Source organism: Dermacentor variabilis, chromosome 3 (assembly GCF_050947875.1).
Source record: "Dermacentor variabilis isolate Ectoservices chromosome 3, ASM5094787v1, whole genome shotgun sequence".
Classification (NCBI taxonomy): Eukaryota; Metazoa; Arthropoda; class Arachnida; order Ixodida; family Ixodidae; genus Dermacentor; species Dermacentor variabilis.
The window spans coordinates 116112357-116131841 of NC_134570.1; positions in this window are offsets into that span (position 1 = coordinate 116112357).

A 19485-nucleotide genomic window follows, 5' to 3' on the forward strand; every position below is an offset into this window, starting at 1 on the left:
CTTGACCATAGTGAACCTAGCCATTACAAACGAGAAAAAAAAACATGCACAGGAGCACTCATTTAATCAAATGCAATGCTTGTGGTCATTTTCCATGTGGCAAAATGTACTTGTAAGCGAGAGAGGGCGGGTAGCCATTTACAACCATTGCGATTCGTGCGAGTAGTGGCAACGCGGAATGAGAAATAGTTGTGGCTATGAGGTTCATTGAATAAGTGAACACTTATATACAATCCCCCCCCCCCAGTTAGGGGTAACCGTGCAATATGTTTCGGCCGGTAAAGATGATTGTTTTAGGAGACAAGAAATTGCAGGCTCTAGTTGAGAGCCTACAGAAAGAAGGACCGTGTAAATAGTCGCAGATTAACATAAACTGCGTAGGAGGGGCATCACAGCTTAGAGCATGAAGTAGAAATTGGGAGCATGAGGAAGGATCATAAGTTTATTTAAACTTATGATCTCTGGGAATACTACTTCTTAGCGTATTGCCAAGCTAACCCATTGAAAGAAGGGGGCGTGCTTTAAGGAAAATAGTTGACAACACATGCCGTTTTCCAGGAAAGTATGCCGAAATGTCAATTGTTACCAAATTAGTAAATAAAGACATACACAATAAATTTTAGGCTATAATAGCGTCTAATAAACTGCATTGGAAAGCTGCAGATCGTTGAGCTGGATACATGTATTGCAGGGCAAATGAGAATGCCAGTGGGGGTTGCCTCATCATGTTGTGTGCCCTCTGTAAAACAGTACCCTTTGTCGCCTATTGTAAAAATGTTGTGTAAAAACAGTTATTTTTTCATGTCTTGTGCATCTCAGTCTTAATGTACCATATCCTGTAAGGTTGTCAGCTGCAGTACTTATAAAGTGCAATGCACAGATGTATTGCAGATGTCATAATGTCAGTTTTATATTAAGGTCACATACACATTCCTGGACAAATGTCTGTTGTTGAGAGATGTCATTGGTAGTGTCTTTAAATTTTATTCAGTCTTATTTTCTATGGTGACAAGGCTACTGTAAATTTATTTGCTTTTGCTGCTGTATGTGCCATGTTGTATTCACAATGACATAGTGGTTTAGCGTTCACAGTAACACGCAATTCCTAAATTTGCAAAATAGAAAATCTCCTGCATTTCACTTGTCTTGCCCAGTTGCCTGAGCTGTGCATTGTGCCATCACATCAATTAAGTCTGTTACTTTCAGGAGCTTGTTGCCTTATCAAAGTTTCCGCAGTGTACGTGTGTAGTTGCACAGACTGAACTCTCATGATTCTCTTATTTTGCTAATGTAGGATGCAAGATTCCAACAATGCCATGCGCTGAATTTATTGGTCAAGATGCTTAGAGAATGGAGTCCCTGCATCTCATGGTTAACTGTGAACAGTATATTTTTTTTATGAAAGCTAAAGGCCATTTGCTGCATCAATTGCATTTTTGCAGCTCAAATGTGTACTATATTTTGAATCAATTATTATACACTGTTCAGCATGATAAAATGACGTACAGCACGAAGGAGAAGGACTGCGAGCGACGACGTGCACTGCGCTGACTTCCAACAATATTTTATTGCACTTCCACATCGTGTGTATGTATTCAAGAGGAGCCATGCGCAGAAAATGAAAGGCGGTCACAAGGGGTGTTCTAACAGCAAGTCATTGTACTAAGAACACGGTCACTTGAAAAAAAACATCACAATTTCTATCTGTTCCGATACAAGACTTCACTAGGGGTTAGCGCGATGGAGGGGGCACTAACGCACACACTACCCAGTTTTCTGGTGAAATTAGCTTCAATAATTTACTGAGTGAGCTGTGTCTCGCTAAAACTTCCGTATCTTCAATGAGGGGCATGCAGCCCCAGTCCCGGCAATGCTTGCCGAAGTGGCCTTGAACAGTGTTATGGACGTTGTTATAGTGCACTCTTAAACGATCATTTGGGTACCTAGCTGTCGCTCCAAGATATTTACTGCCTCAAAACGTTTGGACGCAAAGGAATATTTTCAGTTATTCTTTTATGGTGTAAGAACTTTTCAGAATAATTTTCTGAGCTTGATGCCCTCTCAAAGTGCTCACCAAGGGTGTTTGCTTGATCTTCTATTGTAACACTAGAGCCAGTGATGAGGTGAAAAGGATTTGGACGTTGTCCTTTTAGTTTAATTTAGTTTAGTTTAATTATATAATTTGCTAACATACGTGTATGAGTTTATTGAGGATGCGTACTGTGTCCAGCATTCTCTTTTGGATATTCGTCGGATACGGCGGCCATTTGCATTGCACCACTTAAAATTTATTAGATTTTCTGTTCTTGGGTAGTGTGAAAAGCTGCTCTATGCTTTGTTCTGGCGTTTCTTTGCAATTTCAGTCTTTGTTCCACCGCGGTTTTGGATTGACTTATCTGTGCAGGACAGAGATATGCAGCTTTCAGTAGGACAGAGGATATGTCCAGTGATGTAGCTGGTTAGTTCCTCTACACCTAGGTGGTCCACACCTTCCAGGCACAATTTCCATAGGTTTCTAAATTTCGACCAGTCTGCGCTATTAAGTCTCCAATTTTTAGAGTAAGCTGGTCCATCGTGCCACTTTGTTGTTTCTAGGAGTGTTGGGAAGTGATGGCTCTCGTATGGATTACTAATAGCTCTCCATTTCAGGTATGGAAAAAGTGACGCTTACCCTATGGCTAAATCCATACATGTATACGTGTTGTGTGTAAAACTGTAAAAAGCTGGATCTGCCTTGCTCAATAGACAGGCTTCAGATAAAAGAAAGAACTTTTCCATTACCTGTCCTCTCGCATCACATCTTGAGTCGCCCCAGAATGTGCTGTGAGCACTGAAATCTCCGATTACTATGTAGGGCTCAGGAAGCTCGTCAATGAGCTTTTCAAAGTCTGCTGAGTGAAACCGTTCATCAGGAGTTATATATATATATATATATATATATATATATATATATATATATATATATATATATATATATATATATATATATATATATATATATATGGAGCAAACACTTATAAGTTGATTGAACAATATAGCACGAATAGCCACTGCTTCAACCGAACTCTGGAGCGACACATGCTGGCATGCTACTGACTTTTGGGCTATGATTGCCGCACCACCTGAGAATTACCATTATTTCTATCTTTACGGAAAACTATGCACTTTCCTAACAAGTTCTTCTGTGTCGTCCTTAAATGTGTTTCTTGAACACAGAACAGTCGTGGCTGACATTCCTTTAGTAGATCTTTGAGATCATCTAGACTGTAGAATAGGCCCTGGCATTCCACTGAATTATTTGTGTCGCCATATTGAGGAAGATTTTTGTTGCCTGTGTTCAAGAGCACGTGGTAAAGATAGATATTGTCACAGTCGGTAATGTGAGAAGAAGAGGACGCTGATTGTGGCCGTGGAGACGACGAAGAGTTTAGTATTATCGCTGCTCTACGCTTATTGGCTCAGCCATTAAAAGGTCATCTGTAAACAGATACACGCTTCTTCATTCCCCTAACATCATTGGTGCAGGAGCCGGGTAATCATTTGCGCAAGACGGAGCTCCGCAGTGGACGTCCCCTGGCCGCCATGTCATCCGAAGGAGAGAGTTCAACTACGGCCCCGTCGTAGCCACCGACGGTCATCCTGGCCCAGCCTCGCGACCCTGGCATGTTTTCCGGGATTGACAAAGTTGATGTCGATGAATGGTTGCAGAATTACGAACGGGTCAGCGCACACTACAGGTGGAAAAACACGCTTATGCTGGCTAATATACTATTCCACTTCAACAAAACAGCGCGGGTCTGGTTCGAAACACACGAAGAAGAGATTACGGGTTGGGACCAGTGCAAACAGCAGCTTCGAGATTTGTTCGGCAAGCCCGTCAGCCGCTAACGTGCGGCGAACAAGGACCTTGGGACCCGTGCACAGACGTCCACAGAATTTGACGTGGCGCATATCCAGGACGTCCTCGCTCTCTGCCTCAAAGTGGGTAATATGGCAGAGGCAGACAAGGTCAGCCCCGATTGAAAAGGCATCGTGGACGACGCGTTTAACCTGCTTGTTCAAAACAATATAACAATGGTCAATGAGATCATTAACGAATGTCGCCGCTTTGAAGACGCGAAGAGTCGCCGCATAGTTCAACAGTTTACGCGTCTACCCAATACCGCAGCTTCATCGACGTGCGAAGGCATTTGTCCACTGCGTGAGCCCACCTCCTGTCAGAACGTCGAACATATCGTTCGGCAAGAAATCGAAGTAGCGTCTCCTGCCACGCCAGTGACGCAGTGCTTTCACGATTCCCGGCCGCTTGTGTCTCTCATTCAGTCGGTCATTCGCCCAGAACTTGCCAAGACGGGTCGTCTTCCGTCCATCTGCTCCGCCAGCAGTCCTAGCTTTTCTTCGTCTGCTGCCTCTGCCCCTGTTCACCGGAACCATTACGGTCCATATCCGGGCTATCACAACCCGGCCGAATGGCGCACACATGACGATAGACCCATCTGCTTTTACTGTGGACGCGTGGACCACATCTCTCGCCACTGTCGAAGGTCCTGGCCAGCCCACTCTCGACCAAGCTTTCCCACCTACCGCCGCTTCCCACTGAATCCTCACCCGCCATCAATCTGCGCCGAGGTTGAAGACGCATTTGACAACGCTCAAGCCACCGCTACTAGCCGCTGGCCGTCACCACATAGTCGCCGCTCCCGTTCGCCCCAGCTGCGTCGCTATCCATCCCCAGCTTACCGTCGCCGCTCTCCGGTGGGAAACTAACCGGGGCAGCTCCTGAAGGTGACACTGCTCTAGAACCCCGGCCTGAAATTCCTCTGCTGACCCTGCCTACTGATCGGAACCTTCTGGGCGTGGACGTGGATGATTGGCCCGTTACAGCACTCATCGATACTGGAGCCGAAATTCCCATCATGAGTGCGGAGTTTCGAACGCGCTTGAAGAAGGTACTTCTGCTCCGACTCGACTGCTCCAGGTCGCCGACGGTGGAACTCCGGCTGTGCTTGGAATGTGTACTGCTCGTCTCAGTGTCGCCGGTCGCCACACGTCCGGTTTGTTTAGTGTGCTCGAACGTTGCCCTCACAATGTGATCCTCGGTCACGTCTGGTCACGCTCGGCCGTGGATCGTAGGAAATAAACTTTGGCCGCCCTGCTGATAGGTATCGTAGCCTTCAGGTCTCGCTAATTTCGACTTGTTCGGGATGTTTCACTATCCTCGAAACACGTGAAGCTTAAGGCCAGACCACAGGCGTGCTTGACAGCGCTCCTTCAATCTTGGCCGCTCCTGGTTAGATGCCTTGGGACACTTCGCTTCATATTGAGATATTGATAGCGCTTCAAAATGCTCAGGTTGGATGTGGCTACTATCCTTGGGTCGAGCTGGTGCAGGACAAAGCCGGGAGGACCACGAAGCATGGCCAGACTGGAGCTTATGAGCGCGAGAGCGCGTTCAAACCCTCTCGTGCACAGAACAAACCATGCGCATAGGCGCTGCGGTCGCATGTTGCTACAGTCTGCTGCGAAACGTTGATACGGTGGTCGCCGAGGGGGGCCGCAATGAGTCCGCTGACTGAGCGCACTGTGGCTCACCGAGGAAAACCGCGTTTGGTGTTTGGCGCATCATAGGCGCCCAAATCCGGAGTAGTGGCATCAATGTGAACATCTAAAATCACATTTGAACGGCGCGCCATGGTGACGTTGAGCAGGCGGAGCGTCGTGGCACGTTCCGCTCCGCCGTAGCCTTCGCTCTGCAAGTTGTTCAAAAAGAAGCGGAGGCATCGCGAAGGGGGTGTTTGAATCTCAATAACGAGTCTGCAGGAAGCATTGAAGTAGTTTTTGCGGCAAGGTATTCCTGAATTTGTCTTTGTCAGTTGCCTTCAAACACATCTCTCCACTTCAATAAAATGTTGTTCAGCGCCCGCCTAAGTCCTTAAAATAAGTTAGCAGGAAATATATTTCTATTTGAATTGTTAAAATTACAGACGCCGCAGTTTTCACAGTTCTCCTACAGTATTTGTTTAAGAGTAAAGCAACCCTATATGCAGCACCTTTAGGACTTTAGTACAACAAATGCCAGCTATTTAGTGCCCATGTGAAAGGAATACGGGAGTAGAAGATTTTTCTAGCTGAAGTGCTTACTCATACTTTCAAAATAACCTCGGATCTGCCGCAAAAGGTTAGAATTGTGACATTTGAGAAGGTCACTATTCCGGAATGGCCTTTCGCTAGAACGTTTCCTGACGTCAGCAAAATATATTCACTAGCCTGCCATGCCTCCCACATCGAACACAAAACAAAACCCGCGATATGTACAGGTACAGCTGGCCAAACTGGTAAGACACATACACTTCGGTCATTATCTCTTTGCCGACTTCTTTCTCTGAATGTTTCATGCAGCAGATCCTTTCTGAATTTTATTCTATCGCCGCTGGCTCCATGCAGAGTTACAGCCAAAATACAGTTGAGGACTGACAACCGGGCTACTGCAAAAGCCGGAACAAAAACTGGAAACATTCGATGGCATCTACAGCAAAAAAAATTCAACCAGTTGTATTCTTGAGCATCCAACACAAAAAATGGATACAAACACGCACCACAAGCACAACACAATCGGTAGCATATTATGTATAATGTTGTAACTTGCATCCTTTTAACTTGTATAACTTTGTATAACTTACCGTTCCTTTGTAACCACTCCCCTCTACGATGCAGCTGCATTTGAGTGTATTTGGAATATGTACATAAAAATAAATAAATGAATTTGTTAAAGGTAAGGCCATCTTCAAATGACATCGCAAGTGGCCAACATATTGAAATTAATGGAACGAAAACGTACAAGTCTTCAGAGAACTAGGCTGCCGAAATATTCTATCGTAGCAGATATAAAATATTGTATATTATGGAATCCATGCAAATAAGATAGAAAAGGGAGTGAATGCGAACTAAGCTTACCTGGTGATGACTGATCAATACAGACATTGCTCTGTCCCGAAATAAGCAGGAAAGGTGAGATTTGTGCGTTTCTTGACTGGGAGTGCCCACACCCTCCGGGCTACTCCCCTATTCCTTCACCTTCACCTTCCTCCTGGGAGACTGCGCTGACCAGCTCAGACCCGCAAGAGCAGCGACGGCTGATCCGGCGGGCACGCGGAGTGGCGCGAGCCAATGGGGCCCTGAACTAAGGGCTCCACCCTGCGAGGAAGTCGCCCAAACTGATGATAAATAAATGTTTTCTCTCTCTCTCTCTCTTGACTTCGTAACTTTAGGCTCTGTTAATGCAGAACAGTTACCAAAGAGACGTCATTTAGATACCAGGAAATGTAATCACCTGCTGTAGATTCTTCGTTTATCCGTTTCTCAACATTTCTTTACTCCTTAGCAAATATACTGGCACTTTGCCTGGTGCATATAACGGTGAGCTGAAAATTTTAGGACTTCAAATCACACTCACTAAAACCCAAAAACGACGAAGGCACCTAAACACATATTTTTTATTAGTTTGCCTTCTTGAGACTATGTAGTGGCATGGAAGAAAGTCATTATCCACAAAATGCTGAAAAGCAGGAAATGCCGAAAGTATCCTCAAAAAAGAGCACGTTTTTTTTATTGGTCACAAAGCAAAAAGAGAGAGCAAACGATTGCACTCGGCGTTGAACATATCATAGTGTATCTTATGCTTCCGGCAATAAATATACACGGTGCGTTACTTTTCGCCTGGTATGAAGCAGAATAGCGATTTATAAGACACAAAAAGTGATGCACTCTTTCACATTTGCTGCTGGAATGTATTCTCTTAAGAACAATAAAAGTTATTGTTTTATGATCTTCAAGGAGGTTGCTATCTAGTTCAGTCACCTGCGACAGTGCTCTGGTTTTTATAGAGAAGGAAGTCTTTTATTACTTATTAAAACAGCACCGACTTATACTCCCGCGCACTCCGCCATCATGGAGCCTGTTCAGCCGTCATGGCAACGCATCAAACCGGCGAGCAAGATTATTCGGTCTCAACTCTGGCGACACATTCGACTTTATTGTGATTGGCTACGCATACCTTTTTGATCAAGACCCGGAGTGACTAGCTTCCAAAAGGCTGAAAAACTGCCGACGCATCATCCACTGAATCTTCGGGGAAAGCCACTTTGGTTCAGCTACTGAGGGTACATGATTGCCTATAGAACAGACAGATGTACAACAGGCTCGATGCCTTCGGCAACGCCGACGTCCCGGAAGACATCACCAATGTGCTACGAAAAGGACCTAAATATGGGCTTGAGCCAACAACTTTAGTACATGACTTGGCAGCAATTAACCGTTCCATGGCAGAAAAGCAGATTCAGGGGCGCTGTAAACTAACTATTCCAAACTTTTGTATTCCAATTCTGCAATCAGCCCTCCGCCATTGGTCAAAAACATTTTCGGACCACCCCCACTTCACCTGTCTGTCACGCGACGTCATGAAAACCGCGATAGCTCCCCATCTGATATGACGTGTACACACTGATTATGCGGGATGTCACCCAACAAAAGAAAAATACTTATTTCTGATTCAACACCTTTGCGCCATTAGCCCTCGGCTATGGGTCAAGAGTTTTCGGGCTGTACCCACTTCACCTGCGTGTCTCGCGACGTCACATAACTGCAAAAACTCACCACGCCAAAGTGATGCGTACGCGTTAAAGATGCACTAATATGCCGAACAAAACGCAATTTCCTTTTGAATAGTGGCACACTGCCCCGTTCCGAAAGGAATAAAAGAGTGATGCCGCCGATCACTCAGGCACTGGCTACTTGAACCTGCCGGAGACCATGGGCTTATTTGCGCGTAATAAAACTTCTTGCGTGGCCGTGTAACGTTTTCGAGCACTTTCGGCACGTTTACGACTTCGTTCTGCCAATTCTTTTTTGCTGAGGATCCATTTTAGCGTCATTCTTAAGCTTCCGTTGCATACCGCCACGACTGCAGACGAGCCACAGTAAGCTCTGTAAGGAAAATCGGACAAATTGCAGGCGCCGGCACCACCCTCTTCATCCGGTTATCGATTTTCAGTGCAGTGGCTCAGCCCCGTTTGATTCAGTCGAAACCTCGGCAGTCATGGAGGCATTACGGAATCAGGGTGTAGATGAGGCATATGTAAGAATACTGGAAGATATCTATAGCGGCTCCACAGCCACCGTAGTCCTCCATAAAGCAAGCAACAAAATCCCAATAAAGAAAGGCGTCAGGCAGGGAGATACGATATCTCCAATGCTATTCACAGCGTGTTTACAGGAGGTATTCAGAGACCTGGATTGGGAAGAATTGGGGATAAAAGTTAATGGAGAATACCTTAGTAACTTGCGATTCGCTGATGATATTGCCTTGCTTAGTAACTCAGGGGACCAATTGCAATGCATGCTCACCGACCTGGAGAGTCAAAGCAGAAGAGTGGGTCTAAAAATTAATATGCAGAAAACTAAAGTAATGCTTAACAGTCTCGGGAGAGAACAGGAATTTACAATAGGCAGCGAGGCACTGGAAGTCGTAAGGGAATACATCTACTTAGGGCAGGTAGTGACGGCGGATCCGGATCATGAGACGGAAATAATCAGAAGAATAAGAATGGGCTGGAGTGCGTTTGGCAGGCATTCCCAAATCATGAACAGCAGGTTGCCGTTATCCCTCAAGAGAAAAGTATATAATAGCTGTGTCTTACCAGTACTCACCTACGGGGCAGAAACCTGGAGGCTTACGAAAAGGGTTCTACTCAAATTGAGGACGACACAACGAGCTATGGAAAGAAGAATGATAGGTGTAACGTTAAGGGATAAGAAAAGAGCAGATTGGGTGAGGGAACAAACGCGAGTTAATGACATCTTAGTTGAAATCAAGAAAAAGAAATGGGCATGGGCAGGACATGTAATGAGGAGGGAAGATAACCGATGGTCATTAAGGGTTACGGACTGGTTCCCAAGGGAAAGGAAGCGTAGCAGGGGGCGGCAGAAAGTTAGATGGGCGGATGAGATTAAGAAGTTTGCAGGGACGGCATGGCCACAATTAGTACATGACCGGGGTTGTTGGAGAAATATGGGAGAGGCCTTTGCCCTGCAGTGGGCGTAACCAGGCTGATGATGATGATGATGATGATGATGATGATGATGATGGCTCAACCCCATCAAATCCCTCTCCACTTGAGCGTGCTCCTCGCCTCTTGTGAGCCAATTGTCTTGTGAAACAAGCCGCTCGGTGTTGAAAATGTTATTCGTTTTTCAAGAAAACAAAAGTGACCTCCTATGAACGAGGAGAGCATGTGATTGGTCTTTTCAGGCAACCCGCGGGTGATCGCCCGATGCATGCGTCGGCAGTCACGCAAATATGACGTCAGGAAATTGGAATAGCTTTACGTTATAGGACCCCAGAACAGCGTCCTAGGCATTTGCTTGAAGGTGCTGATTGCCTACTTAAGTTTGCCGTGAATCAAATGCAGTGATAAGATATGCCCCATGCAACGTATTGTCAGCTATTTTAAACGAAAAGATTTGTGTCTTTTGAAAACTTACAAGGAAGGCATTTTCGTCGTCATGACGAAAGATGCCTTTCAAGTAAAAGTGCGACAGGCCGTAAACCAATATTTTGCACCAAAAAAAATTCGGGTATCGCGTGTGAAAAATGTTTTTTTTTTGCGGTTTTGTCAACATAACGACCTAAATATCTTAGCAAACTCCATAGAAGAAAGCAAGTAAGATTCCCTCACAGTTTATTTTTTCACGCTTAGCGAAACCCACAGAAAAAAAGCAGGAAATCTTCCCTCACAGTTTTTGTTTTTCATTACAAAAACGCACAAGACGGATGTTCCTTTCAGGACTATCGTCAGTGAACGTGACATATGGCACCATCACGTCACTAAATTCCTGTTAAGGTGTCCTATGAATCTAGAAGTGAAATATCATTTCCTTTTTCCTAACTCGGATGCGATCACCTCCTTATTTTGTTCAAACAATATTCGCTTCGCGTTTTCCGTTGATATAGAAGGCCTGTTTTATTCTATACCGCACCGTGAATTGTTTGCTGCTTTACGTACACGTGTTGATGGCAGAGGTGAATTCGAGTTTAAGATTGCTGTTGGTCGGAGTGCTGACAATTTCTTGACCTTACTGGAAGCCTATCTGGGTAGCATTTTTATCCTTTTTGACGAACTACTGTTCTTGTAAAAGAAGGGCGTTTGTATCGGTTCGCGCGTAGCATCTCTATCATATGACCTCTTTCTTTCTGAAATGGATAAAAATCTGGGCGACAGCTATAAGGACACACACGTGTCAAAAGGTTTTCCATACGTAGAGGACTTCTTAATTACGATGAACCAATAGCACCCTCATTTATTTATTCAGCAATATTGTAGGCCTTGGCAGGCCCATACAGTGGTGGGTTACAGGGGTACTCACAGGTACGATCACTATATACAGGACATTTGCACATCAATGTAATGTTCCGCAACACATCATCCTGGCCAAGTTTCACAAGAGCACATACAACTTCCGCGTAATGGCACAGGATGAAAAAAAGATTCTAATTTGGTTACAAAGCTGGGAACAGAATCACTGTCAACAACATCCCGTGGCAAAGAATTCCGTAACTCGACGGACGACGGAAAAAAAGAGAACCTAAATGTATTGCAATGCGTGACGTATGGTCTGATGTGCTTATCGTGATTTGTTCGTTTAGTGTGGCGATGTGGTGGCTGCAGGTACTCATCTTTGTTGATGTTCACAGACCCAAGATAGAGCATGAAAAGGAACTTCATGGCGGCAACGCGACGCCGACTGGAAAGTTTGGGAATGCCTGCTTGCTTTCTAAGTGCACTGACGCTTTCGTGCCGAGAATACTTTGAGTATATAAATTGTAATGCTCTATTTTGCACCCTTTCCAGCTTATCTGCTAAGTACTGTTGATGAGGGTTCCATACTATGTTACCACACTCTAAGATGGATATGACTAAAGTTTTGTAAGCGTTCAGCTTTACTTCAGAAGGTGTCATGGCTGATTTCCTTCGTAAAAATCCTATTGTTTTAATTAAACGCTTTTGCGCAAGTGTTATTAATATGCACATCCCATTTCCAATTACGCGTGTTACTCCTAGATATTTGATGGTCTCTCTTTGTTTGAGCTCGGACCCATTAATGTGTAGTTAAACCTTAGTTGCGATTTTTTATGACTGACACTCATACATTAAGTTTTCGATACATTTATTTTCATGCCCCACTTTTCACATCACAGAGCAACGTTATTTAATGACATGTTTAGTTTCAGTTAATCATCTGGTCCCCACACAACTGTACAAATGATGCAATCGTCAGCGAAAAGACGGATTTTTACCCCATCATCGACACAAGAGCTGATATCATTAATATATACGAGGAATAATAGTGGTCCAAGCACCGATACCTGCGGTACACCGGAAACCACTTCGAGATTCTCTGATTCACTATTATTTATTATGACATGTTGTGTGCGGTTTGTTAGGTAAGCTTCTATCCATACTTTTACTGTCGAAATAATGCCGATGAGCTTTAACTAGTCAATTAATTAGCAGTGTACCACACAGTCACAAGCCTTAGAAAAGCAATAAGTATACTGTCAACTTGTTCGCTGCTATTTATTACTTTCATGAAGCCATATGTTATTTCTAATAACTGAGTTACCGTTGATAGTCCTTTCCGGAAACCGTGCTGTATCGGATTTAATAAGTAATTTGCTTCCAAATAACTCATAATCTATTTATTAAGAATGTGCATCATAAGCTTGCAGCAAACACTTGTAAGAGATATGGATCCGTAGTTGTCAACCAGCATTTTATTTCCGTCTTTGTGAATAGGGAATATCTTTGCGCAAAGCCGGTCAGTAGGAATCGTGGCAGTTTTTAGTGACTCGACAAAAAGTGTGTGTGGGAAAGGAGGTATTTGTCGCGCATAACGTTTTAAAAATACATTTGAGATGCTGTCTGAACCAGGCGACTTTTTCGAGTCAACCTGTAAAAGCAGGTTTAGCACGCCATCCTCGGTTATTGCTATGTTAGGCATCAAAGAATTAAAAGTTGTTTCGGGCATTCTTACCGCAGTTCTCGTGAAAACAGATTGGAAATATTCGTTGAAAGAAATTGCTATTTTGTGTTCATCCTCAATGACTACTCCCGCAACTTCCAATTTCTTGGTGTGGTTTTTTTTGTCTCCACCAAATAGCGCCAGAACTTTTGGGGTTCAGTTTTCAAAAAGTTTGCCAATGTTTCGGAAACAAATGTACTCCTCGCTGTCTTAATTTCCAACTTCAGCTGACACGATAATGCGAGCACCTTTCGTGTATTGCTTTTGTTATTTCTCTTTCTATGCAATCGTTTTTTCAGGCGAATTATTAAACGTGACGCCCACGGGGTTTTGCGTTTAATCCTTTTATACCTTGTTGGCATGAAGTTTCATTCGCAATGCTCAATCGGCTTTTTTAGTTTTAACCACAGGCTGTTCACGCATACCTTGCCTTGACACAATTAAATGGTTTTTGATCGTTTCAAACTCCGTGGTAATACCCTATCTTTTACGCATAAGCTTCCAACTGATAATGAGTTGCAGTTTATGGACTTCAACATGAGAGGCCGAATTTGCAAAGCTTTTTGTTCCTAAGTGCTGTTTTTCATTGGCTGATCGCGTTCTCTAATAATACGTCCTGCATCACCATTGACTGGCACGAACGCTTTAAGCCTAAGAACGTTTCGTGAATACGAGCCCAAGTTTTTAAATGAAAAAGTTTGGTTGGCGCTATTCTCTGCGAGCGGCGAAAACAACTCTTGCCCTACGGCTATGTTAACTCGAAAATTCTTAAAGGACGTGTAGCGACGCTCTGCCTAGGGTCCGCGTTTAAAACGGCGCATGTTCACAAACTTCAATCTTGTTTCGAACATCAGGTATAGCGGCTTGTATATGCCGGATTACCTCGTTCAGTCATCACTTCGGTGCCAGAAACTTTGCTGCAGAAGCTCAAACGCAAGCAGTGAACCCAATGTGGGCGAGAGATGCGAGCAGGATCCCCGAAGAACAGATCAGGTGGTACCTTATTCCCACAAGGTTAGGCACAACCTCAAGAAAATGGCGAGCAGGTATGGGGTACCCGTTCCTTTTTCAGCCCCGAACAAACTGGCTCGTCCGTGCCCCCGAATCACAGAATGTGGTCTGAAAATGTGGAAAGTGAGGCATGGAAGACGCTACGTGCAATAGTGCGCCCCTGCTGTGGTTTATCACGTATCGCTAAATTACGGAAAAACCCATGTCGGGCAGACTGGACGTTGGGTGAACGGCCGAATGAGGGAGCACGCAAACAATTTAAAAAAAGATATGAGTGCCCATCTCTCTGCTTGCAGATTGTGCTGCTGTAAACCAGATTTTTCTGAGGTTAGAATCCTGGGAAGGAGCAGAGATAAAATCGCGCGCGAACTGCTAGAGGTATATTACATTCATGTCAGTGGTCATGGATGCGTTAGTCAAACATGTGTTTCGTTATGTGGTGCAGAAATGAAATTACTAGTTTTACCAGAAGCAAGATGACTTGCCGCCCCCTAGCGCCGAGAGTGTGCGCGGTATATATGTAGAAATCTTTGTGCCTAATAAACAGTTGTGAGTGTAGCGCCGTCTTTCTTTTTCTTGTGTCTGTCGCTTAGAATCTTTCTTTTCCTGCGTTTTTGCACTAGAATGTCACGTCGTTCGACAAACACAAACTCGCCAAAGAAAAAGTTATTGAGCACTTTATTAAATGAAGAGAAATCAACATCGTTAGAATGTATAATAAATATGCATAATATATAATGTATAACAGATAATAATGTATCATGTATGTCGAATGTATAATGTATGCATAAGTGAACTTTTGCATGCACACACTCACTCTACTGCTTTCATCACATCTTCCTTTCAACATTTTCCCTTTTCTTCCCTTCGAAACGAGTCACCGACCCTGGAAAGGACGAAGCGATACAGCTCGTGGCTCCTCCCCTCCCACCTAACTATTGATTTACACTTTACCTGATCTTAAGAATTATATCAGGACACTTCTCATTTGAAGGTAATCTCAAATGCCACGCTGCAATCACATCTGGTAGAAAGGTGCTCAGACGTTGTCCTACTCAACGAAGGAAGCAAGACAACAAATGTGAATGTGATAGCATTCAAAGATGCCTGTGTGCCTGTCACGCTCCGCAGTGACTGCAGCTTATGTAACCGTAATGTTTACCGAGAAACACTGACTCTGTGAAATTTGAAGTTTCAAGTTTCAAGTTTATTGAATACTTAGTGCAGACGAGCTCGTTCCCGGTTGTGCTCGTGTTGTTGCTGATCGAAAGCTGCCAGCTCCACAGGAGTATGTATAACTAACACGTGGCTTACCGATTTAGGAGCCGTATAGAATAACTGCTGCGCCCGTGCAAGGCTGAGACAAAGAGCAACGATGTCACTACTGGCGCAGCCAATCACGCGCCTCTTTGGCTTTTCTTTTTGTGCATGCACATGGGGTTGCGCCGCAGCTGTTTTCGGCGTAAAGGCGACCGACTGATCGACGCATCGACTAGCCAGAAACAGCTTCGCTGTAATAAAACGGTTACCATAAGTATTTGCCCATACAGCTGCGGGGAGGAGGTTCTGCATACCTTTATCGTTTAACTAAACAACCTTAGTGTACTTAGACAGAGGGCGTCTGAGAGTGCTGAAGTTCGTGTATGTACGTATTTAAATTGTAAAGCATGCACCCCTAAGCCATACAAGAAGGAATTTACATAGAATACAAAGAAAAAAAATCGCAACCATGTTACCTAATTCACACTCAACTTTCCATGCTATCACACAATTATAATTACTTTTTAAATATTATAATAATTATTTATTATTTCTTTCACATGGAAACATTAAATCAATGCATTGTAATACGGCCGCCACGCCCCCATCACCTACACTAAGCGCCTTGTCTACAGTTTTCCGCACTGGATGAACGGAATTATTTCAGAAAAATGCCGGCAACGAAAACAATGTGATGATGTTCACTGTTAGACAATGCTGTTGTCACAGCAAATGAGCTCAGAGCTGAAGAAATCGGTGTAGTCTGCTGTCCTCTCCTTTTTTTTATTGCGTTAGCAATTATATAGAAAGTCCTAACGCACTTTTGGCGTCGGCGTCGCCGTGATAATCCGTATACATTAAAATAGCGGTACCACCGTCGCCTATCGTCGTATGCTGAATATGCGAATGAAAGCACGCGAGGAACGCCGACGATCGCGGCTCAATCTGGCGCGCGAACGAAGAAAGCGGAGAGCAAACGTGCAAAAGGTCTGTGAGCGGATCGGAGGAAGAGATGTGGTTTGCGTTGGTTGCCCGGGCAGCAACTGCGCATTTCTCGTCCGGGAGCAAGGGGAACTGATGGTCGCGGCTCAATCTCGCGCGCCATATATGGACCAAAGCAGACATGTAGCGGCGGCTTCGGAGGACGGCGGCTTCGCCCGGGCCAACAAGTGCGTACTTTGCACGGCCGCACGAGGTCGCGCGCGGTATCTTAAAAGGAACCTGCAGACGGCTCATACATTTTTGTGCGCTGTGTTCACGCCGCTATTGCGTTGAAACGCTAGACCGAACGAAGATCACTTCGCTCGCTGCTGCTGCCGCGCTTATCAGCGCCAGCCACCAGCCTGCAACGTTTTGCAGCGAGTGTCCGCGCTTCTCGAGTGTTATGTATTTATGTGTGTGTGTGTGCGCGCTGACACCGTGCTTATTAATTCAATTAGTAAGCGAATGTTTCTAAGTTTATATGGCCAATAAACCTGTTATTATTGCTTCCTATAGCTGTCTACTAATTTGATGTCGGAACCGATGCTTCGTCTTTCCGGCGAAACTCTTACCTTTTCTTTCATTTAATGCGATGTTTTTTTTTTGGCCACAATCCACCCACTTCGCCATATATAGGCAGGCTCCTGGCTCACCTGGTTTCGTAATAAGAAAATTCGTGTCTGAGCCATTGCATTGAATCTATGACGTCGAGGAAGAAGCCAGATACTCTGCGCGTTAGGTCGCAATCGCTGTTGTTATTTCTAGACATTGCCTAGTTGACATCACATAAAAGAACACGATCGACTTATCTTGAAAATATATACCTTAATTGGCCCCTGTAGTACAATAAAACCATTTGATATTCGCTAGCTTGTTCAACATATTCGATCACTCTAGCTTTTCATTCAATTCATTCTGCACTTCTCAAGCATATGAGGTACTTCCTCTGGTATTCGTGCGCTACAGTTTTGAATGGAAAGAGTGGTGCCACTGACGGCACGGAACGGTACTGAAATGTCGACCAGAAGAAAGATGGCGCACGGCCGAAAGCATGGCAATTGGCAGCGACTACGTTGCATAGTGGTGTACAAAGGTGTGAAGCGCCGCTTCATTTTGACCTTGAGGTTTGAAAACCAGTTATACAAACATTAAAAAGGCAATGTCACCGATCAAATTCCCTGGAAATATTGCTAGGCCTTCAACTAAAGTTCAGATATGACTTCAGCGCTGACATGTGGTTTAATTTTCTTTCTTCGTCTATCTAGTGTTACGCTGTCTTCCGCCAGGCATCTATATCCAGTAGCCCAAACATATATGCCTGGCACCAATAAGAATATTACCATCGCGCACGCTTCTGAAATCGAGGCACGTTTTCATTTCTACTATTCATGGGAAACAGCCGGTCTCCCTCCCGCAGCGAAAATAGGGTTCAGAGTTAAGGCTTCGAGCATTCATTCGTTTAGAAAATGGAGCCCACCCAAAAAATTATGCGCTTATTAGCCTGCTTAGGGGCTCGACGTTTTTAAACCGAAAGCTGTACTGACCGCGAACTTGCGATTTCGAAGTAGCGGTGCTCCGAGGAAGCACATGCTGTCACAACGCGCGCCTCGCCGCGGATATTTCTCTCTCTCTCTAGCTCTCTAGTCACTACTGCGCATGCACCACTAGTAGCACCGAGCCACAGGTGTTCCACCGGTGCGTAGCGCCGCGCCTTTCTTCCGCCGCCGTTTGGTATGACGTCACACCGCGTTCCTAGTCGTTGCGCTCGCCTCCGCTCACTTCGCCAGCTGCGTCGCATGCCTGTCGTAGGATTGAAAAGGAGATCTCGCATGCGCCGCAACCACAGTTGAGGCGGCAGTATGGCCGGCGACCATTCTAATAAGCAAGAGGAGGCCTGGAATCGACATCGGAATGAGATGAAGAGGAAACTAATAGCCGAGGAAACAGACCAACAGCGCGCCGAACGGCTGGCTAAAAGCCGCAACATAGCTAGAAAACCAGACTAACCTGGACTTGCAATCAAGATTAATCAAGGCTAACCATGCTATGCCTTAGCTTTCGCTACGTATATCCTGGCATAGGCGAGCTAAGCCGCTGCCAATTTTTACTTATGCTAAACATTAAAAAAAAGATTGCTAAACTTCAGCGCCAATAAATAATATTTGCCTCATGTGGGCATTACGAAGTGTTACAATACCTAGGCCCCCTGCCGAACAAAAGAGACAAAAGCAACATGCGCTTAGAACAACGTCAGAACCCTGCGCATCTTTGGCATGCGTCCTTGCGTAAGCTTGCATACCGCTATACCGTGGCCACTAATTGGGGACAAGACCAGATCATTGCGAAAGGAACAATTTCGGCTTCTCTTTTTGATATCAATCGCTGGGATCTGGCGGTTGTCCACAGAGAATGATGTGAAACGAATAGAAGTAGCCGAAACTATTCGCTACATATCTCTTCGTTTTCTGGCTCCCTTGATATGAGTCGGACAGTAAGCGATCGCTTTATTGTTTTCACATTTTACTGTGAACAAGGACACCTCTTCATAGCAGGAACGTTACATCGGTTGGTATTTATGTTATCACCCTCAGCCACTTTATTCAGCCACACTTTGGACTATAACGCAAACGAGCAGATAGACGAGTTCGTAACAGCTCAGGTAAGAAAATCAGAAAGTATTCTAAACGACAACGATAAATATGGCATGAACAGTGCTCAATTCAGTTTCTGAATGTTGTCATTTAGTTCGGCATTCCTTATAAACGTGGCCAATGAAGTATGCTCCTGAGCCATGGTCCCGCTTTACGAGCGCTCGTTGAAGTTTCTTTTACTTGTGCTGAAGTTTAAAAAATCTGCCAATGTACGCGTCCTTCGGCCACATGGACAATAACGATCAAGCTTTGTTGATGCCATAGTAACCGCATCCGTCTCGGAGAGACATTTCCGAGGCTTTAGAGCAGCACTTGAAAAAAGTGACAATCAGATGGCAATATGGGGCACAATGCGGCTGCGCTTCTATTTCACGATGACATCTGTAGAGATTTGGTCCTCGTCAAAGACTACCGCTTATCGTTCGCAGGTAAAGGAAAATTTTAACAACATGGGCAGACAGGGACGCCAGAGGCAAGAATTCTTGCCCCTTTTATACGAACCTAC